We start from the raw sequence: 23,405 nt of genomic DNA on the forward strand, positions 1-23,405 counted from the left end.
GGTGCTGATGCTCTCGTGTTCTATTTTCCGGATGTAAGGATGCACTTTCTCTGTTCTCTCAAGCTATCTAGCACTCACAACAATTTAGTAGACTGTGCCCTTGTGAAACAGAAAGGAAACATTCCTCTTCTCTGCCCTGCCTCACCCTTCCAAATTCTGGGAAGTCTCGTGGAGTACTCCTGTTTTCGTGGCACTGTGGTTATTTGCATAGATTCAGTAAGAGCCCGTCCACCTTGTTAATAGGACAGAATTGGAAGCATTGGTTCATCAAGGCCGGCTCTGCCTATAATGTCACAGTTGAGAACGGTGCTCGTTTCGTCAGATGTGACCAGAGCCTTTTCAGCAATTAAGGTTGACACATGATGGGCCAATGCTTACAAAGTCCCTCTTGGGAAAACTGGCCTGGCAACCGGCTTGATAGGGTTCCCAGCCTTATAGGTGAGCAAGGAAGGTCACTTCCTGGCAGGCTCAGGAATCCTAGGCTATTTTGAGGACCTCAGGAAGAGAGGAATGCCCACCAAATCACTAGGTACTGCAGGTGGAAAATGAAGGTGAAGTGTTGGCCTGGCTTCCTAGCCTCGAGAGGCTCTGAAAAGTCCAATGTGAGATTCTTTCTGAAAGCGTCCAGAGAAGCCAGTATAAGACCTACGTGGTACCACGTCGTTCTTGCTGCATCTATGTAAATAACCAGGCTGCCTCCAGTGAGACCAGCCTTATTTTGTTGACCAAGAGTAGTCTTTCTTTGAGATTGTCTTTGATCAAGAGGGGAAAGGGACTGTAGAGAGCCTTTGGTGTTTCAATGGGAAACTATAGCATTTTTGGATATAGCTCTTTTGGATTACCGGATTCTGACCCTATTCATTGCCTTTGAGCTATTTTGCACCTCTGTAAATTGCAGATCTATCTGGAAACTTTGTTTTGTCTGGTAGCTAAGCTTTCTGTTTCCCTGTGCAAAAACCGGTTTGATGTTTACTTCTAAATTGCACTGTGTTTTCTCACCTTGCACAACTTGTCAACCCTTAACCAGATTTTCAGTTCTTACAGTTTCCTTCAATATTTGGCTATAAACTAATCTTAGCCTCAAAATAAACTTTCCAATTTTTCTGCCTCCTTCTTGACTTGAAGTCATGAGAACTACAAACCGATTGCCAGGTTTTTATTGGGACTCTGAAATTGCCTTTGCTGGTCTTTGCCTCCAAAATCTGAAGAGTCACTGCAAGCTGAAGCCTAAGGACTTTTTATAAGATTGGAAGGACTCATCATCCCACCTGATCATTCATGGTCCAGCTCTTTCCATGCATAGGCCACTGCTTGCACTACCAAGCAAGTGTGGCAAAATACTCGAGCCATCCATCCTTATTGGAGAAGAACCAATGCTGTGGACATCACCACCAATACAATTGACATCACAGCTTCAAAAAACTCAGTGAGTGGTAAGAGACTGAATATACAAACACTCACCAGACAGGTACAAAAATAGAGCTCTGACCCACAGCCTCTAGAGCAATTCGTCTAAGAAGCCAAATATAACCTATTCAATATCAGTCCCAAATCAGGACCTGGTCAATAATTGCCAGCTTCCCTAATTTTTGCCCTCACTTCTAACTTATATATCTAACAAATATATTCTAATCAATCATATAAGATGGTCCACTTCTAGTTAGTTCTCTAGCTTCTGAAAGCCGACTGCCTCTAATTAGCATTCACCAAAGTCGTCCTGTTTTCCACTCCAGAGCTTTCCACAACTCTACCTGCATTTGAGTTTCTGCCCATCTCAGGTGATGGTGGTAATTCTCTTTCTATAGCAAGTTCTGAATGAACCGCATTTGTTTGTTTTCATTGGAGTGATCTTCATTTCTTACCACAGTTTTCTTGGAAGTTCCACCAAAATACAGTTGGCACTGACCATCACCGTGGCCTCCAGTCTTAGACCAGGCACCCAGAACCTGTTGTGCCTCACTGCTCACTGCTCATCAAGTCCACAACGATGTGGTAAGTCAGCACAGGCCTGAACTCTACACTTCGTGTTGAGTTCCTTGGTCTTTCTTCTGAGTTTTGTAGCCGGGTTTTGTTATTGGTGCCATTTGTTTGTATCATTGGTGGAATCAAGCCATTCTTTTCATCCCTTTTTGTTTGCATTTGTGTTACTGCTCCATGGGTTGCTGTCTAAAAGTGCTGTAGGTCACAAGGAGAATCATATGGTAGAACACAGGCATATGCCTTCTGAGCATATTTTTCATGGCAGCCTCACACACCAATGAGTTTGCCATTCTTTTTAAAAACATTTTTTTCAACGTTTATTTATTTTTGGGACAGAGAGAGACAGAGCATGAACGGGGGAGGGGCAGAGAGAGAGGGAGACACAGAATCGGAAACAGGCTCCAGGCTCTGAGCCATCAGCCCAGAGCCTGACACAGGGCTCGAACTCACGGACCGCGAGATCATGACCTGGCTGAAGTCAGACACTTAACCAACTGCGCCACCCAGGCGCCCCCAATGAGTTTGCCATTCTTACAAGAACTGCCCATTTGGACAAACTTTGTTGTAAGTCACCCAATAAAACTGGATGAGGTTCTTTCCATCTCAAGATTTTGTCCTTCGGGCTTTTCCCCCCCTTTTTGATTCAGAGAGAGCATTCTCTCTGATATTCCACATGCCAGAGGGCACACATTGTCGAGTCTGTGTTTGAAGGTGACCAATCATGAGTTTGGGTCTTGAGATATGCGTTGCACACACATTTCATTTCTACCAGCATTGGCAGCTCTCATGGGATCATTTAAATCCAAATCATCTCCTCTTCTGGGAAAACTCTTGTTTCACATATCCACTCTCATGATAGTCCTTACTCTTGTACTTATCTTTCCAAATGTTGTAATTTTCCCAAGTATGAATTAAGCCTTTAGTGGGCACTTGGGGGCATTTGACTTCAAAACATTGTTCATTTGAAAGGTTCCTTAGAAAAGAAAGGAATATGATTTCTCAGTACATATGGGCAGCATTTTTTGATTGGTACACAGAGACCTCCCAACAAAGTTTAAATAAAAAATTACTTCACCAAAAGTTTCTTTGGCCAAGGCTATGAGGAATTTGACAAACTTAAGTAACAACAAAGTACTTTCTCTAGTAAATCCTCTTTCTTGTCCTTCAGCTGCTTCCCTATATCCTACTCTCCTTTTTCCCTCTTATCATTTCAATCTCTTTTCTCTGTCGACACCTCCATCTGCTTGTCCAGACCCTTTCCCCAACTCTTAAAACTACCAAAACCAGTTGCCTCTAAAAATCCATCCTTCTCCTGTGCTAGGTATGCAGGGAACTATAGAATCTAAACCTTGCACTCAAGCTCTAATTCTTAGAATTCTAAAGATTTCTCTAAACTTAGATAAGACCAGCAAATACCCATAAAAATTTTTTAGAATTCAACTCGTACACATGTTGGTTGGACACTCAGATGCTTACTTCCGTATGGCAAATGCTGATTGGACCTACCCAATAAGGGACCTATAAGAACCCCCTTTTCACATTAAGCTTGAGGCTCAAAAAGAAGCTCAAAAAGCAAGCTAGGTAAAGTCTCCTGAACACCAGACATAAAACATTTTTAATAAACGGTCATTGGACCATAATTCCATGTGATAAAAGTAAAGATGAAACAATGGGATATTTTTTAGGATAGACTAGAAAATATCTTCCAAAAATGTGTGGGAGTGAGAGATGCTGATTGAACAGCAGCCCTTTCATCTCATTTTGTCAATGTTGCTGAACCTGAGATTGGGCACCTAATTCAAAGAAAGAAATTAGAATGGGAAATAGCCCCTTTATCTGAACTAAAACACCTGACCTAACATTTTGAAATGCCTTTAGAATAAAAATAAGACAAGACTTAAAATAACCTTGGGCCCTGAAGATCAAACAGCTAAGTAGACCACTACCTATTGATAAGGACATTTGTAGATATTGTAGAAAAAAAGGAGGGGCACTGGAAAAAAAAAAAAATGTCTCCTCTTAACAAAAGAAAAACCAAAATGAAAAAAATCCCTCAACTCAGATTAATAAGGAAGGAAAATGCGTTCAATAGTCTGGACTACTTTTAAACAAAGTGAATTATAAATATAGATGGTCAACCTCATTAATTCTTGGTAGATATGGGTACTGCTTTATGTTAAATCCTACCTCTTTCTCAACACATTCCTCAGAGAAAACATAGCACACACAGGAGCAGGTATCTCAAATAATCTGCAGCCATTAGCTGTAACCCTGTGTCCTTAACTGAAAAACATTCTTTTTTGTTCTGTGATGCCACCCTTGCAAAGTTAATAAGGGGATATTTACTTTGCAAATGCGCACGAGAGGAGCTATATATTGAAATTCCAGAGGACTCCTCTATTCATAATCAAATTGCATCTGCTCTGGATATACCTTTGCCTTCTCCGTAATATTTAATACATACCTCTGATAAAAATCTTGACATCATAACTGACACCTTATGGACTAAAAATGCCAACATCAGAATTGGAATGGAATTGGAGGTGAATCTATTAAAATTCAGATAGATCATACCAAACCATTACCCTAACTTTCCCAATATCCTTTGAGGCCAGACACACAAAGGAAGAGCTCAAACCTAGCTTTAAAAACCTTATTCTCAAAGATCTTTTCATAGTCTGCAGTAGCCCTTGCTACACTCTCATCCTGCCGAAAAGGAAACCAAATGGATGAAGATGTAAATTGTTCAAGACTTCAAGACCATCAACAAAATTGTTATCTTTTGTTTCCGTGTAGTATGCAATTCAAATACCATCTGATCTGCCTACCGCCTCTGGCTTCATTGTTCATTTGAAAGGATCTTTGCTTTGCCTTTTTCAGCATGCCTCTAGACCGTGCCTTCCACTGAGGAGGACCACAATATCCCTGGGCAGTCATGCCTCAGGGGTGCACTGAAGCCATCTACCACTTTTCCCCAGGTCTTTAATCAAGATTTATAAGATCCAAATTTCCCTTGTGATTTAGTTCTGATATAATATAATATAACATAATAATCTCTTACTTTGTTCAGAGGACAAGGAAGCTTGTGAAAAGAATCATTTACTTACTCTCAGCCTTAGCAGAAAAGGAACATGATGCTTCAAAAGATAAATTACAAATGTTCCGCAATGCAGTCCATTATTTAGGAAATGACCTATGTAAGAAAGGGAAATATTCTCCTGATAGATTAAAGACTATCCAAATTTATCCTAGACCTCTTTCAAGCTGACAACTGGGAGGATTTCTAGGTTTAATTGGAAATTGCAGGCAATGGGTACCAAATTTTTCTGTGATTGCAACACTTCTTTATGAATTGTCTAAGTCTTTGGTAAGAGACTCAGATCTGGGAGCCCAGGTATAAATAGGCCTTGTGTACCTAAAGAAGGCCCTTCAATAGCCTCCTTCTTCAGGTATTCCTAACTAGAAAGCCATTTCATTAAATTGTGCATGAACAATTTGAAGAAGCCCTTAGGGTTTCAATTCAATTTCATGGGAATCATCAAAAGCCAGCTGCTTACTATTGTCTCACCCTTGACCCTATTGTAAAGGCTTTTTCCCTCTTGACTTAAGGTAATCAATCAGTGCCATCACAAAAGTCACCAGTGCTTCTGCTGAACTAGTTCTAGGCTCTCCACTTACTCTCATGGTTCCTCATGCGACACAGACATTACTATTGACTGAGAACACACAACACTTTTCAGCCAACTGATTAAACCTCTGAAGAGATTCTGTTAACTCTCTCCTCTTTACTCTTCACCCTTGAAACAACCTGAATCCTGCCACTCTCCTGCTCCTAAAAGAATTGCAACAGCTTGATTGTCTTACTTCAGTTAGGGAGCTATCTGTACCTCACAGATGCGCAGTGTATTAAAGATCCCACTGAGAAATCTGACCTAATATTATTTGCTGAGGGAGCGTACCTCAACTGAAACTGGAGATTATCAAGCAGGAAATGCTATCAGTAATTTAAGAAGATGCTTCTTTAGAATATAGTCCTCTACCTGAAGTAAAATCAGCCCAGATGGCAAAACTTAACTGCCCTTCCTAGAGCTTTTCAACTAGCTAATGATCAGAGAATACATAATGTGTATATATACGAATAGCAGATCTGCTTTGGGAGTAGTACAAGACTCTGGGATGCCTTCTTCATAACAAAGGGGGTTCTCAGCTCTGCTGGTATCCTCCTAAAAATGGACAACAAGTTATGGAATTTTTAGATGTACTCCTACTTCCTAGAGGGATGGCTACTATAAAGATTGAAGCCCATGTAAAAAGAGATAATACAGAAGCTAAAGAAAATGCTGTAGGAGATCATTATGCTAAAAACTCTCCTTAACCAAAGTTATAAGCCTACCGAAACCCTCAAAGGATATATCTCTGGAAGGATTCAAAGAGGTCATTAAAAATATCAACATATGGCGTCCGATTTTGAAAAGGAAGGATCTGGTTGTATCTTTCACTCAGATAATCTCTGGAGTGCTCAAGATGGCAGCGTGGTTAAACCAGATAAATTCAAGTGGATATTAACTACATTTCTTCATGAAACTACTCATTACAGACAAATCGATCATCTTAACATAGGTGAGAAAATTTTAAAACGATAGCTGAGGTTATTTTCAGGTCATGTGTCACCTGTCAACAACCTAATCCTGGAAAATCTGTAAAGGGGAGACACAGCCAGGACCTCAGTGGGACTTCAAACACCTTGAGATGGATTTTAACTGGCATCAACTTCTATGATATTTGAATATTTTTAGTTATTGTACATCTATATTCAGGATGGGCTGCAGCATTTCTTTGCTGAAAAGCTACAGGTCTTATGGTCACTAAAAAGCTGCTTGATTTTGTGTTTTCAGCCTGAGGCATCTCGACTTTTATATCAAGTGATCAGGATGTGCACTTACCAGACACTCTTGTGAGAAAATTCTGTAAGATGTTACCCTTACTTATAAACTATACTGTTCTTATCACCCACAATCTTCTGAAAAGGTTGAAAAGACTGATGGAAATCCTTGAATTTAAATTAACAAAACTTTCAGAAATCCTTGAGTTCTCTTCGTCAAAGACACTCTCACTAGGTCTTATAGCTCTACAGTTCACTCCCTCTGGGACACATCAGTTGTCCCCCTGTGAATTGGTAACTGCAAGATCCATGCATTTGGGAATTTCATCTCTGATATTAGACTCCACCCTACTGCATGGTGACATGGCAAAAAATATACAAGGGGCTCTTGTATTACACCCAGTTCTATCACCAGTGGTTAAGGGTACCTCCCCAAAACATTTTTCTGAATCACCTCTTCATGATCTTCCGCTAGGATATTTTGTCTGTTGGAAGAAACATCAGAGGAAATCTGCTGCCTTTGATCTCAATGGAAGGAACTTTATCAGGTACTGTTAGCAACAAATACAACAGTGAAATGCCAGGGAGCCAATGCTTGGTTTCATGCTTAACAATTAAGGAAGCAATTCAGAATTCTGCACAATTACAAGCCTACTTTAATAGGGGAATTTAAATTGAGGATACTCTGAGATCTTGTAGACACAAATAATCTTTGAAAGGAAACAGCTCACCTAATCTCTTTGGAACAAGCAGATGGCTTCAGACAATGAATAGTTTCTGCCCAGGGTGTTGGACCAAGACCTCTGTCTGATTCCTGTTTTATCTATCTACTAATAATTATCCTTATTTTCTATAGATCCTTGGTTGCTATTCACACATAAAGGCTCTTTCTCTCCTTTTTCCATCCTTATATAATTGTTAGGCCAGAACATACTCATTCTAATGCCATCATTAGACTATCTCAAACAGTAGCTACTGCCTTTGGTCTTACTGACAGCTGGATATGCCATCTATCACTGTATCCCATTATAAAACCTCTCACCAAATGAGACTATAAGGAATGGTCTAATGAGACTATAAGGAATGATGTTTCCATTTGCACTTACATGGAAAAATGACCTTAAACAAATAAGCCTGTGACTTTATCAGTGGCCATGTATGCAAAAGAACCAATTATTACAATCAATCAGACCCTATATAATTTTAAACTTTATTTCCCACAACTTTCTAAGGGCAATGGACCAAATGCTTGCCATCTGGAAGAAATTAACAGGAACCCAAATATGTACCCCAACTGATAGAAGGCGTTAGTTTTGACCTCATGATACATATAACTCATTATTTCCTAGATCTCACGTGTCCCTACCAAGTACTACTTTCTTTGTAACCAGGATTCCTGATTCTGTTTGTTTCAGACTAACACCTTTAAGAATAGTAATCCAATGCTTGTCTGTGTACCGAAACCTTAATTCTATAAATCACCATGGCTAGAAATTCCAACTCAGACATAGGTTCAAAAATAAAGCTACTCTTGATTATTCAGGACACTACCTGTAAGGATTACTGATTCATTGTTCATGATACTATTCCCATCAGTGGGAGTCATACAAACAAGTAGAAAAAGGTGTAAGAAACCTCACTAATTTGCATAACTTACTAATGATACCATCTCTCGCTTAGACGGAATACAGATCACTTTCAACTCATTGGCATGGGTGACATGTCTACTCATTGGTGGCCAATTGCATTGCTGTAAATTTCTTTTAAGCTAGTCATAGTGGCACTTGTGCTATTGCTAATAGTTCTTACTGTACTTGGATTAACAGAATAGGGTGGAACAGGCTATACATTGCTTAAGGAGAATGCTATTTGGCTATCTAAAGTTAGTCCTCATGGCCTATGATACTTGTTCTCTTGGCTTGGGTTGGGCAGCTGGGATTTGTTTTGAAGCATTTTATAGGGACTATTAATTGTTTTTGTTTTGGGTCATGCGATCATTATGCTGAACTGTTGTATTCTATCCAGAGTCTTAAATGTTCTCACACAACTGTTCTCTCATCAGATGATCCCAATGATGACAAAACAACCGAAAGGTCAGGAAGATCTCACATACAGTTGACTATGGAGGTGACTAACAATCTCTGAGCAGCGCAGATCTGGATCGCTAGCTTTCTCTGAATTGGCCGACTTCTTGCAAGTGAGTTAATGATTGAAATGAGGAACTGGGAGACTGACCATACATACAGGCAATGGCCAGACTCTCAGACTATAAAAACAGAGTTCTGATCCACAGCCTCAGTAGCAATCAGCCTGGCAGGCCAACTCACCGTTTCTGCAGCAACTGCCCCAAATGGTCAGGTCTTGGTTAACAACCGCCTGATTCCCTAAGTTTTGTCCCTCATTTCCAAAAAAAGTAAAAAATGTTCCCCTAATTAGTTAGGGGAACTAATAGCATGCCCTAACTCGAGTTAGTCTCATTCTAATTTCTTCATGCCAACAGCATCCTATCAGGGTGTACCTAGTCTTTCTTCCCTTTTATTTCACTATACAGCTGGTCCACTAAGTTGTGCCTTGAGTCTCTGCCAAGTATAAGTGATGGTGGCTGACTTCCATATGGTCGCAAGTTCTGAATAGTCTGCTTGTTCCCATTTGGGTGGCCTTCATTTATTTCCGCAGAAGTACTGCTTAATCAAAAGATTTTCTTCCACCAGCCTTTTGGAATCCACTAAACCTGTGACTCACAAGGTTGACTCCTAGTTCTTTGCTTTAATTCCACCTTTACAAAAAAAAGTTGATTTATTTATTTTGAGAGAGAGAGAGCATGTGCTGAAGGGGCAAAGAGAGAGGGAGAGAGAGAGAGACAGAGAGAGAGAGAGAGAGAGAGAGAGAAAGAATCACTAGCAGTTTCCACAGCATAAGTGTGGAGCCTGATGCAGGGCTTGAACTCATGAACTGTGAGATCATGACCTGGGCCAAAATTGAGAGTCAGACCGACTGAGCCACCCCATTTTTTAAAAATATTTATTTATTTTGAGAGATAGGGGGAGGGGAGGAAGGGAAGAGAGAGAGAGAGGGAGAGAGAGAATCCTAAGCAGGCTCTGCACTGGCAACATAGAGCCTGAGTTGGGGCTTAAACTCACAAACCAAGAGATCATGACCTGAGCCAAAATCAAGAGTCAGACGCTTAACCAACTGAATTATCCAGGTGCTCCAATTCCATCTTTTATATTGATATTTTTTATTTTTCATTTCAGGTAACCCTGTTTAAGATGTCTGGACTTCAAGATTCTAAAACAATTGACCTTTGCTATAACCTCTCAACAGATGGTTCAGCTTATTTTACAGGAACAACACCAACAAAAGTCCTAGACAGATCCTGCTTTGTCTCACTCAGGAGGTTTATGCTGGTCTTTTACTTGTTTAGGTTAGTTTATTATATTCATTCTTATTGAACAAAAGGAGGGTTTGACAGTGTCAGCTCTGTATTTATCTGAGCTCTGTATTCCTGGAAAACATTGATGGTTAATAAATCCCCCATCTTTTGTGTTCAGTTTCTTACTGAAAAGAGCCACCACCCTTCTGCATACCATTTATGGAAGACTCCTCATCCATTTTTTCTCGTGACTCCAATAAGAGTTGTGTGTCAAGGTGTCTATGGAAAATTGATTTTTGGCAAAGATGCCAGCACTATTCAAAGGCAAAAGCATAGTGCTTTCAACAAATGATTCTGGGACAACTGGATACAGTCGCACACAGGAGAATGAAGTTGGATCTTTACCTCACCACTATATAAAAAATAACTCAAAGTGAATCAAAAATCCAAGTCTATGAGCTAAAACTGTGGGATTCTTAGAAGAAAACATAGAGGTAAATGTTCATGACATCAGGTGTGGCAGTGGAATTTGAGATATGACTCCAAACCAAGCAACAAGACAAAAAAACAGATAAATTGAGCTTCATTAAAATTAAAAAAATTGTGGGATGCCTGATGGCTCAGTTGGTTAAGGATCAGATTTCATCTGAGGTCATGATCTCACATTTCGTGGGTTCGAGCGCCATGGCGGGCTCTGTGCTGATAGCTTAGAGCCTGGAGCCTGCTTCAGATTCTTCTCTACCTCTCTCTGCCCCTCCCCCACTCACACTCTGTCTCTCAAAAAAGAATAAAAAACATTAAAAAATAAAAATATATTAAAACTTTTGTGCTTCAAAAGATACTATCAAGAAAGTGAAAGGACAACCTAAGAACTATAGCTATATTTGAAAATTGTATATCTGATAAGGAACCTGTATCTAGAATATATAAAGAATTCTTAAAATTCAGTAATAAAAATGACAAATAACTAGTTTAAAAAGTCAAAGGATTTGAATGGACATTTTTCCAAAGATGACATACAAATGGCTGATAAGCATATGAAAATATGCCATAGATCATTAGTCATCAAGTAAGTGCAGATCAAAACCACAATGAGATATTACTTCAAGCCCACTAGCCTAGAATCAAAAGGTAGGTCAATAACAAGTGTTGGCAAGGATGTGGAGAAACTGAAACCCCTCTAGATTGCTAGTGGGAAGGCAAAGTCACCTACAGAAAACAATCTGACAGTTTCTTCAAATGATTTACCCTATGATCCAGACATTACACTCCTAGAGATATGGCCAAAGGGAAAAAAAAAAAACCTATGTCTACACAAAAAGTTGTACACAAATGTTTACAGCAACAATATTCATAATAGCCAAAAGGTAGAATCAACCCAGTGTCCAACTGGATATTTGGATAAACAAAATATGATACATCCATACAATGAAATATTATTTGGCCATGAAAAGGAAAGAATGACTGACATATGCTATAACACGGACAAATCTTGAGCACATTAAGTAAAAGATGCCAGTGACAAAAGACCACATATTGTATTATCCGTTTATATGAAATGTCCAGAATAAGAGAATGTAAAAAGAAAATAAGATAATGGTTGCTTAGGGCTGGAAAGGATGGTGGGTGGGGAAGGGATAGCTAAATCCGATGTTCTTTTCTTAAATTGAGATGACAAAAATATTCTAAAATTGATTGTAAGGATGGCTTCAAATCTGTAAATAAAAATAATTGTACCTTTTAAATGAGTGAATTTTATGGTATGTGAATTATGTCTCAAGAGTGCTGTTAAGACACAAGAAGACAAATGGCCCGTGTTTGCAGATGTTTAGTAGCCTGTTTCCTGAATACAGGAAGTTGGGAGCCCAGTCTGAACTACCTTTGTCCCTTGTGATTCACAGTGCCAGCATTTTCACTAATACGATTCTCTTAATTCTGTGGGTTTTTACGAAGTTGAGAAGTTCACTCTATGCCACGAAACTGCGTCCATAATTATTTTTGAGTCAGATCTTCTAATTCTGACTGCCTAAGTGAATGCAGAGGGCCAGGGCTTTTGTCTTCCTGAGAGCACCACTTTCAGTATTTAAAGATCTTAACAAAGGTGTTACAGTTACTGCTATACAACAAACCATACCAAAACCTAGTGAGTTAACACAATCATGATTTTTAATATGTCTGATCGTTTTGTGGGTCAGCCTGGAGAGTCCCAAGCCGATTCTGCCTGCACTCACATATGTGCTGTTTCAGCTAGAGATTTGGCTGGACTGGAAGGTGCAAAATGACCTCACTCACACGTTTGACCCTTGGTTCTGGCCTTTGGCTGAGATTTTTCAGTTTTTTCTCCATATGACCTCTCATCTGCCAGTAAGCTAGTTCAGCTGCCTTCCCTGGCTAAGGGAAGTTTTCTGAGAGAACCGAAGCAGAAGATGCAAAGCCTTTTAAAGCTCAACCCCGGAAGTTGCATTATGTCATTTCCGCCATATTCCATTGGCCAAAGCAAGTTATACTGGTCTAGATTCAAGAGGATGGAGAAACAGATTCCACAACCAGACGGCGGGCAAAGGGAAAGCCGCTCTGCAACATATCTTTGTCTTACTGAGATAGGAAGGGTTAGGGACGTTAAACAACTTCTGCAGTCCTTACAAGGATTTTGGACTTTATTGCTTGGAGCATCTCTAAAATATGCTAGTAACAGAGAATTATATGATCAGTTTGTGTTTTAGAGAGATGACTCTGAGAGCAGTGTGGAAGATGAAGAGAGGAAAGACAGAAGTTAGGCACAGTGTATTTAGAAAAATAATGCAGTTGTCCACCTGGAGATGACAAGGGCTTGAAGAGAGATTGAATGAGGAGATGGCTTATGGATTTTTAAATCTGACTCAGTGTTAGGCAAGTGTCAGAGTTTTATATAGCATGACAACTCACTATACCATGACTATATGGATATGTAATAAATTGTATATAACATCTCTAGTAATACATATATGTGTTGTAAAACTATATCAAGTGAAAGGAAGGGAATGATGAGCACAGAGTTTGGGATGATGACTGTCTTAGATGAGGGATGTAAACTATTATAAAAGTTTTGGACTTGTGATTGGGTAGTAGACTCATATGTGCTTGTTATATTGCTACAAAAAGAGAAAGCAAAGAGAAATAGATAGTTGTAGACCAAAGGTGTAAGCAGAGTGTGAAACAGGGATTGTTCTTTATTTATCTGGTCCATGAAGGAAAATGATAATGCTGATCTGCTTTGTGGATCTCCAGTGAGATGGGTTAGTATGTACTATGCATTTCCCCACCTTGCTTGCTCCAGAATCATTTGTCCACAGATGAAGCGTGGAAGCTGCCAAGGCACTTATTTCACAGATGAGGAAAATGAGTTTATGAGATGTAAAACAAACTTGCTCTTCTTTCTTATTCTGTTTTCTTTCTCCCTCCCTCCCTCCCTCCCTCCCTCCTCCCTTCCTTCCTCCTCCCTTCCTTCCTCCTTCCTTCCTTCCTCCTTCCTTCCTTCCTCCTCCCTTCCTCCCTCCCTCCCTTCCTTCCCCTCCTCCCTCTCTCCCTCCCTCCCTTCCTCCCCCTCCTTCCTTCCCTTCCTTCCCTCCTCTCCTCCCTCCCACCCTCCATCTCCTCTTTCTTCTTTCTTTCTTTCTTCTTTCTCTTTCTTTCTTTCTTTCTGTGATTTGTCTTATCTTTTTTAGTTAATAGCTAGTCAATGCCATTCAATAAGTCTGAGTACTTTAAAAGGTCCTGAGAATACCATAAAAGAGTACAAACCACATTCTAGTCTCCAGAGATGCGATGTCTAGGACAATGGCTATAAGTTACCTGTGGCTTTAAGCACTTGAACTGTGGATAGTATAACCGAGGAACTAAATTTCCAATTTTATATAATTTTAACAATTTTTTAACAATTAAAATATTTTTCCGTTAAATATAACCATTGTTTCAGTGTGACTGCATTTCACTTAACATCTTGAAAATTTAGCATCCAAGTTGATATGTGTGATAAGCATAAGATACACATTGAACCTGGAATATGGTTAGACAAACAGATTTTAGAAGCAAAAAAGATCCATTATGTTCTGGACATGTGGAAAGAGGATTTAGTATAAGGAAAGAATGTAAAATATTGCATTAATAATCTTTATATTTATCCCCTGAGAAAACGATACTTTTTAACATATTAGGCCAAATAAAATTTATGATTAAAACTAATCTCACCTTCCTTACTATTTTTAATACGGCTGCCAGAAAAATTAAAATTCCATATATTGTTCTTATTTGCTTGTAGTTGACAGCACTGCCCTGGGATCTTTTTATTTCTTAGGCAAAAATACAAAGCATGAACTTGGAAAAACCGTACCTGCCATGTGACCTCCTGAACATCAAAAGAGAAAAATGTTCTTCTCCGGCTCTCTGACTTTTTAAGTTGTTAGCTGTCATTGACTCTTCCTAATGTGGGTGGTCACAGCCCGGGGTCGGTGAGGTCTATTCCCAGCACCAAACAGAGGCTATGGAGTAGAAGGTCAGAGGGGTCTGTTTGGGGCAGTGTCATCTAGACAGACAGCTCTCATGACTGAGGAGAGGCCGCGGCTTGGCTTCTCTGTTTAATCAATCTTGGCAGCCCTTTATTGCTTGCTTGACTAAAACATGGCCGGAATTATTGCTTTAAAGGACATTTCTCTATCAGTTCTTTGCAGAGCAGAGAATTCTCAGGGCCACACAAATTACCTGTGGATATGCCAATGATGTAAAAGGCAGGAGTGATGGGTGGGAAGAATAAAACAGAAATGTAAGAGCTCAAAAGCGACCCAAGCCCTCTCGTCATGGGGTCAGGATGTCACTCGGAGTACCGGGTCTCTCTTTAGAGTCTGAATTTGATCCTCTCAGAGAGGAGACACGTAGGGATAGAAGAAGGAGTCCAGACAGGGTGTGTGTGTACACAACACAAACATATATAACCTAAAAAATTGTGCCCTTCCAAATGAAGACCCACACCATAAATGTCTGATTTCATTGAACAAACACTTACCCAGTGCCTGACATAAGTCGGTGGTTTGGTTGTAGATGGAAGGGAAAGAGGAATCGAGGATAAATACTGGCTTGAGTATTCAAACTGGCCAGTTTCTGGCCCGAGCAACTTGGTTGTGCCATTTACTGAGATGCCGAAGGTTTGGATCCAAGGTCGAGGAGTTAGAAATGAGAGCCGCTGTGGACCTGTAAATTCGGTAAAAATCTCTTGATCTGGTTGAGCTTTCGTCGTGTTTTGTTTGAAATCTTCTCCAGATGACTCCACAGGGCAGCCAGGGTTGAGAACACTGGGATCTCATGGGTCTGGAATATGGTGGGATAAATAGGTTTCAGAAGAAAAACGATCCACTCTACTTTGGACATATGAAAAAGAAGAAATGAGTCCGATTCAGGGATCCGAACCGAAGCCTCAGCCCTGTAATCTTGCAGAGGTGCTACCCCATTTAGCCTGTTTGCTCACCTGTGAAATGAAGAGGTTGGACTAGTGCAATCTCTTAGCTGCTCCTAGGTGACTAGGGATCCCCATCTTTGCCAATATCCTCCGAGTGGTACAAGGTATGGCACAGTGGTTAAAAACATGGATTTGAACCCAGCACTACCACTTCCCACGTCTCTGACACGACATATCAACCTGTCTTATGATGGATTTCCTTGGCTGAAAGAAAAAAAAAAAAGGATCGCAGTACCTAACACCCCAAGTCCTTACAAAGGCTAACCAAATCGATACCCATGAAGTACTTAGCACAATGACTCTCACCTCAAAGCTGGTCAGTGAACGTGGCTCATTATTGTTATGCCCTTTTACGTTCTTGTTATTTACCTTGTCTGATTCAGTTGATTTTACATACTTGGCTAATTTCTCTACAGATTCCCAAGGACATATCCCCCCCCCCCCCCCATGCTTGAACTAAAACAGGAGATTACAAAAACCTCCACAATGAGTGGAGTTAATTATCATTCATTCTCCACCCTCAGAATCTGTGAGACTGTACTTGAATAGTGGAATTATCCCTGGGAGCTTCCCAAAGCATTTCAGTACAAAATCTTTACTTAAAAAAGAGAAAATAAATCTCCCATAAGAATACATTACTTCATTTGGAAAGTACAACAGTAATAATTGCTTTATTCGCTTATAACAATTTCACCGTCCCAAACTTACCCGCAAACACGTATCTTTTGGTCTGGAAGTCTCACTGCCAGAGAGCTTATTTACACATTTTGCAAGGAGGGGAAGAGAAGGAGTAGACATTCATCGTGCTAAGCCTTGTGCTGTGCTTTTTAATTAGGTTTTTAACAGCCAGGCAACGTTTCGAATGCATAGACTCTTTTGAACCTTAAAAACATCTATTTTAGGTGTATGTAATTATTTACTTCTAAAAGTGGGTGCTGGGTGCACAGATTTTTGTTCTGTTTTTCTGCACCTTTCCCTACGTCTGAAATGGTTCATTAGGCTTTTGTTTTGCAGCGGCATCTGCTGCGTGACCCCAGTCTCACAAAGAACCACGTTGCTTCTTGGTGCTACGTTCAGACCTTTTGTGCCTTATTTTGTCTTTTTCCACACTTATTTGTGTTTGGGGGATAAATGCTAAATGCACGTTTAGTGCCTGCCCAGGAGGCATTTCTGGCCTGCCGGGCAGTTTCTGAGGCCACTTCAGTAATCACTCCTTCTGTTGAAAACACACTGGGAAGTTGCATGACCCGGACTGCCGTGCGCCAAGCTGGAGCCTGGTTGGACTAAATAGTTTTGGATTCAGGAGGACCGTTTCCCATCAGGAAGACTGGAATTAACTAGCCACAGTCAGCATGTCCCCACAGAAGACAAATGCCTCTCCAGTAACAGCCCTTTCAGCCGGTAAATAGACCTGACATTTAGGCATCTATCGCTCCTTTTGCACTAATAAGTCTGACTGGAGGCCCAGAAGTCATTACGGGAGTGAGAGCTTTTAATGAGCTCTAGGAGAAGAATATGGCTGAAAAAACACATTACCTGCAGTTAAGCAGCACCAAGGATGCTAATGTTAAAATTTATGAGAAAAGTGCTTGAGGAAGGCCTGAGCCATTATAAAAGCTAGGCATAATTTCTGTTTTAGAAAAAAAAAAAATCAGATCATTCTTTTAAAAAAGGTCTACCCTAGAGTTTACTGAAACCTCATATTAGGTTTTATTCTAGATTTTTTTTGCACCCTTTCATCTCCACAATGGTTAAAGCTTAGGCTGAAGAATGGGCGGTGGGAGCATGTGGTGAGCTGATAAATGTACCCACTGGCTTATTTTTCTGCCAAAAAAAAAAAGTGCATGGTCTCCCCAACTGTTTTACCAACTAAGGGCCACAGATTCTCATCTGTTCTTTAACCCATCCATGTATTTAATTATTCACTTAACAAACACTTTTTAATTCAGTACTTACAGAGTGCCTGGTAATCTGATGTGTGAAGAGATTAATAAAACATCTCATTTTCCCCAGGGAACTTAAATGCACACACCATTTACTCTCATAGTGAACTTACGGCTCAAAGCACAGATACACCTGGGTTTGAGTTTGGGTTGTCCCGGTTGTTTATACTTCCTAAACGCAGGTTAACCATGCAATGCCTTGTCCACAGCAGAACACTTCTGAGAGACAAAAGAAGTCTCATTAATGTTTTTGTTATCGGTTACTGCAGAGACAACCTTAAAACCCAGTGGCTTACAGCAGGCATTGTCACCATCTCTCATGATTCTCGTGTTGAGCGAGCTTGGCAAGGTGGTTCTCACTGGTAGTCTTTCCTATGTTTTTTGACTGACGATGACTGCAAAGGCAGTATGGTACACACAACATTCTGTGACTGAAGGAGTCGTAGCACAGCCTGGAGTGAAAGGGCTGGATGAAGAGACTCTACCTCGATGGGAAATGACAATTAGAGTCGGGGGAAATGAATGACAGTGGGTGGCCCTCTTGGAGAGAAGCTATCTCAATGACTACGCTAGGAAAAGATAGAGAGCGCAGGGTTTTTCCAGTGATTGTCATCCAACCTCAATCTCCTTATCTGTAGAATACGGTAATAATAATATAACTCCCATTGGCTTGTAATGAGGATTAAACAAAATAATCCAGGTAAAACTGGAAGACCGTATCTGGCACAGAGTGAGCAGGTAAGGGGTTCCAGCTGTTACGTAGCCTCAGGTTGACCACACTCTTCTCCATTTCCATGGCGACAGCCCTGGTTTAGGCCCTTTGTCACCTCTCATGTGGTGGCACAGTTTTTGGACCAGTCTTGCTGTTTCCATGTTCATTTCTCATCTGTCTGTCCGTCAGATACATAGTAGTTCATTTCTGCAAGTACCATTCTATCACTGCCCCCCCCCACACCCCTGTCTGACACCTTCAGCAGGTCCTCACTCGTCACACTGTCAGAAAAATCTAAATTTCTGACCTGTGCCCAAACATACTGACCACATATAGCTATAGTTGCTGTGGATGTGTGCTTCCCTGCTCCCTGCCTGGCTCCAGGCTGCTCTTTCCACCAGGAGTGCCCTTTCCTGGGTCGTGTCCAACTCCCAATCCTTCAAGGTTTCTTCGGAAGCTGACAGTGTTCTCTCCTTCGTCTGCATCCGCATTTCATCTGTGCCTGCGGTAAGGCTCTGGAGACTTTCTGCTTTGCACTATGATCATGGGAATATGTGGATGTTTCAAGAACTGGAGGGAGAGAAGGAGGAAAGACAGATTGACGTGGAATGCTTTTGAAATAGCTAATTTTGTTTCCAGCTCTGTCATCATTTGGTTCTCTTTAAACTAAGCTGTTCATTGAGTGCCTTGAATAAAGGATGTGGCAGCAGAAAGATGGTTTTGAGATTCAAAATCCTAAAATGTGATCGGTAGAAATTACTCAAGGTGGGCACAGTAACTCTGGAATATATGAAGAGAGGAGCAAGGCTTCCATCTGTGACATGAGAAAATAATTTCTCCAGGCTTTGTCAAAGGGAAGGGTGCACAATGTGCAAAGGGGGACGGAATGTGTGGCCCCAGATGAGGGCCTCAGAACTGGAAGGACTGTATAGGAGGAGTAGACTCAGAATTTGGGGAAGGCTCGGGCGCCTGGGTGGCTCAGTCGGTTAGGTGTCCGACTTCAGCTCAGGTCATGATCTCACAGTTCGTGGGTTGGAGCCCCACATCGGGCTCTGTGCTGACAGCTCGAAGCCTAGAGCCTGCTTCGATTCTGTGTCTCCCTTTCTCTCTGCCCCTCACCTGCTCACACTCTGTCTCTCTCTGTCTCTCAAAAACAAATAAACAAAAGAAAAGAAAAGAATTTAGGGAAGGCTCAGTTTCTCTTGAGTGAGCACTGTTCTGTCCATCTGAGGGGCTACACTCATGATGCTGTCAGTGTCCAAAGCACGTCCAGGACTGCCTATGGACAGATACCCATGTCTGCCTTACCCTTTGCTTGGTTCTTGACTGAACAATTACCCTCACTGTCCTTGAGTTCTCCTTCATGCATGAGAAAGGGTGAGCCCTGGTCATTGATGGATGGTGGATGTACAGAAAGAAATAATGTCTGTAACTGTGCTTGGTGGGCACAAGCAGATTCAACGTAAGAACTGGGCTGAGACAGGGACCAATCAATCTTAACATTGCACAATTATTGTCATGAATAATAATACATAAATACTTACGGAATGAAAGCCTACCGCTGAAGGCACAATGGCATTATTTAGTTTCTGCACCAGAGATTTGCCTCTCCTCTCCCATTCATTTATTTAACCAACCTTTTGTTTATGTTCATATACACTTATTGACATTTCTTTTATGCCTTGGGTTATAATCCGATGTTACCTTGTGCTTTTTTTTTTTTTTTTGCTCAAATTGTTTTAGCTTTGGCTAAACAGTTCACTCCTGTGTCCCTTTGATACACCCCCATTGTTGTTTTGAGCACTTCCCTACTTTTGGCACAAGGTTCTTCATGCCCATCTCGTATTCTTTGTATTCCAATCCTAGAATAAGCCATTTCTCCTGGGTGCCCTTTTCTCTTTTACTGGAATGGCATTAGAAACCAAGATCTGGACACTAAGTGGGCTTTGCCTTTTAATTTAGGAAAGGAAGTTCTTTATAGAAGACTCCTATTTCAATCTCAACACTGGGCTAGGAAATAAAGTATGAGTCCCCTTACCTTCAATAGGGGAAGAAGGTATAGTTAGGGATGCATGTGAAGTAAACCAACCTACAAGATTTGCTACCATGAGAGAGCCAACCATCACACATCCATATTTTCAAGCCAGACTACAATGAACACCTCCCTGACTTACTTGGAAATTTGGGACACTTCATTATTGCGAAATTTTATGTTCCTATTTCAGCCCTAAGTGCAGACTAGTAATCAACACGATATAAATGTATTTGGATTTCAGCCACTTATAATAATGATGATGATAGTAACCAATGTTTGTGAAGTGCTTAGATAAGCCAGGGACTACAGCAAGGATTTTGCATGCATTATCAGCTTGGTTCCTCAAAAAAATCCCTAGGCACTATTATCTTCAGAGGAGGCAGCTGAGGCTTGGGAACATCAGTGGTTTGTCGAAGCTAACAGCTAACAAAGTGGAGCTGAAATTTGAAGCTGAGCAGCCTTTAACAAGGACCTCAGCCTCAAGGACTCTGTGACTGCCTTGGCCATTTATAAGGAAAGGCATTGCATATGGGGGTATGGCATCTGCAGAATCTGTTGCAAGACCCATTGCCGGATAGTCACATACCAGCACAAAGCTGGTATGTGCTCTACGGGGCGTGGGATATCCATGTGCTTAGACCTATCATGCCACAAGTGATTTCACCCCATCAGAACTCAGCCATACTTGCCTCATGCGTGAGTCACACACGTAGAGTGGTTTATGAAAGGTATGAGAACTCAGACTCCAGTCCAAGATGATATAGCAATTCATAAACAACATAAACTGGTGGAAAAAGCAAGGACCCATTCATTTAGTGACTACTAAGATGAGGTTATACCTATCACAAAACTGTCTGCAAGCGACAAAGAATATGACAAGAGCAGGGTATTTGGATCAGGCTCTCCAGAAAATGAACAAGTAGAGGTAGAGGAAAACAAGTTATTTCATATGTGGCTTTCGCTTAGGACTTCTCTCAGTCTGGTAGGGCCACCCCTGATTTTATATCCTGGGTTTCAGTCCCAACTAAACCCCAAATCGGTGGGGCACCTACATCACGCGCGTCTTGGCAGTCCATCATTAATGACATGGCAACGCACTGGTATGTGAACGCGATCCTGACTTAGCCTGAGTTTGAATCCTGCCCTGACCAGGTGTGTCATTTTGGGCAAGATATGTAACCTCTCCCCGTACCTCAGATTCCCCATCTGTAAAATGGAGATTATAATGGTTCTTGCCTTCGAGGATTACTGTACCATGAGCGATAATATTTCGTTAAATGTGTTTATAACATTAGTCAATTCATTCTGATATAAATTTTAGTAATAAAATAGGTGAATTATTTCTGTATAGTTTATTGATCATAAATATGTATTAAAATTAACTTTTTGGGTAAGTAACACTGTACTTTTTAAGTGAATCTCTTCCATCAGAATATGCCAAACATAACTTCACTCAGCCTTTGCTTGACGATGTCATAATCATCATGGATGTCATGAATCTTCAGTTTGAGATATGCAGTTCTGCCACTCCTGACCCTCCAGGACCCCTGCCTGCCATTCTAACCTCATCTATTTCGTCTACACACACCCAGTGTTTCAGAGAGTGTGGCTCCTCTACCCAACCCTGTCTCCTCTCTATGAGATTTCATGGAAACGCTCTTCTGCCTCAAATATTTTACTTTCTGTCCTTTATTCTTCTGATCAAACTTTGTATGTGTAATTCAAGACCCATCTCAGATATCACCTTTCCCAGTCTTCCTTCCCCTGGCTTTCAGAGTTAGATATATCTCCCCTGTGCATCTATGGAAGGCTGAACATACCCATAGAATGATATCTATCTCAAGTATCATAGTTCTTTGCTTTGTTTTTCTATACATATTGGATTCTTTTTTTTAATGTTTTTTATTTTTGAGAGAGACAGCACAAGCAGGGGAGGGGCAGAGAAAGAGGGAGACGCAGAGTCTGAAGCAGGCTCCAGTCTCTGAGCTGTCAGCACAGAGCCCGACATGGGGCTAGAACTCGTGAACTGTGAGATCATGACCTGAGCCAAAGTCAGACACTTAACTGAGTCACCCAGGTGCTCCTCCCATTGGATTCTGACCTCCATAAACTATTTTACACTCATCTTTGGATATCCAGTGCCCATCAAAAAAACTGCAATTTAATAGTCTCTTTATATATGCTTACATGAATAAACAGACATAAAAGCACATTGAGATTTCCCTTTTATCTAAGCAAAAGTGAGACCACACTGGGTCCAATAAATGGATAGCAGTGACATATTTTATGTGCATCATTTGAAGTGATTTTTGTATTTCCATAGGCAATTATTGAGTGCCCAACTACATGCAAGGCACTGGTTCAATTTGAAGAGCAGAAGGGAAAAGACCTTGTTGTATTCTTTTCCATGGTAGGAAGATTCTACCCCTTACCACTGAGTTCCTCATTCCTCTCCAAGAAAAAGGAATTGCTCCTTCAGTCAGAGTCTATAATTTGTCTGCCTTTCTATCCCACGACTCAAAGGAAGGAGGGAATCAGAAGGTCCCACCTAAGCCTCAAACTTGATATATACACTTTACTCAAGTTTTATTGGAGCTTTGCTCTAGGAATTGCATGGTGCTGTGCCACTAAATAAAGTAGTACTTTGTTTTCCATGTGACAATGGCTCTTTTATATACAGCTCTCCAAGAAACTGTCTTTGGTTGGGGTGGGGGTTTTGGGGGCTGGAGAGAGGATGGAGAAAGTAGAGATAAATTATGCAGCAGGATTCAGGCTTTTCTGTGTTTCTAGCTGTACCATCAAAAAACTACTGAAATTCATTCCTCCATGAAAGAAAAGACACATGAACCAACATCATCTCATCCTTGCCCTCTAAAGATTGCAATTTAATGACCTTATGAAATCTACGTGAATGAGAAGAGCTGGTACATTAGTTTCCTAGGGCTGCTGTAATAAGGACCACAGCCTGGATAGTTTAAAACAACAGAAATGG

The 23,405-nt window shown here is 40.8% G+C and overlaps 2 long non-coding RNA genes across 2 annotated transcripts; one reads left to right on the plus strand and one right to left on the minus strand.

Moving 5' to 3' along the window:
- Positions 1-7,332: 7,332 nt before the first annotated feature.
- Positions 7,333-10,427, plus strand: LOC121043218 (uncharacterized). Its single transcript, XR_005796736.1, has 3 exons — positions 7,333-7,410; positions 8,925-9,059; positions 10,117-10,427. It is a non-coding gene; the product is annotated as an uncharacterized LOC121043218 (long non-coding RNA).
- A 4,827-nt stretch (positions 10,428-15,254) lies between these two features.
- LOC121043219 (uncharacterized) lies at positions 15,255-18,608 on the minus strand. The gene is made up of 4 exons (XR_005796737.1): positions 17,963-18,608; positions 17,780-17,885; positions 15,733-15,927; positions 15,255-15,575 (listed from the first exon to the last, which is right to left on the minus strand). It is a non-coding gene; the product is annotated as an uncharacterized LOC121043219 (long non-coding RNA).
- Positions 18,609-23,405: the final 4,797 nt, after the last annotated feature.

This window comes from Herpailurus yagouaroundi, unplaced genomic scaffold (genome assembly GCF_014898765.1).
Source record: "Herpailurus yagouaroundi ecotype Mexico unplaced genomic scaffold, PumYag 186, whole genome shotgun sequence".
NCBI lineage: Eukaryota > Metazoa > Chordata > Mammalia > Carnivora > Felidae > Herpailurus > Herpailurus yagouaroundi.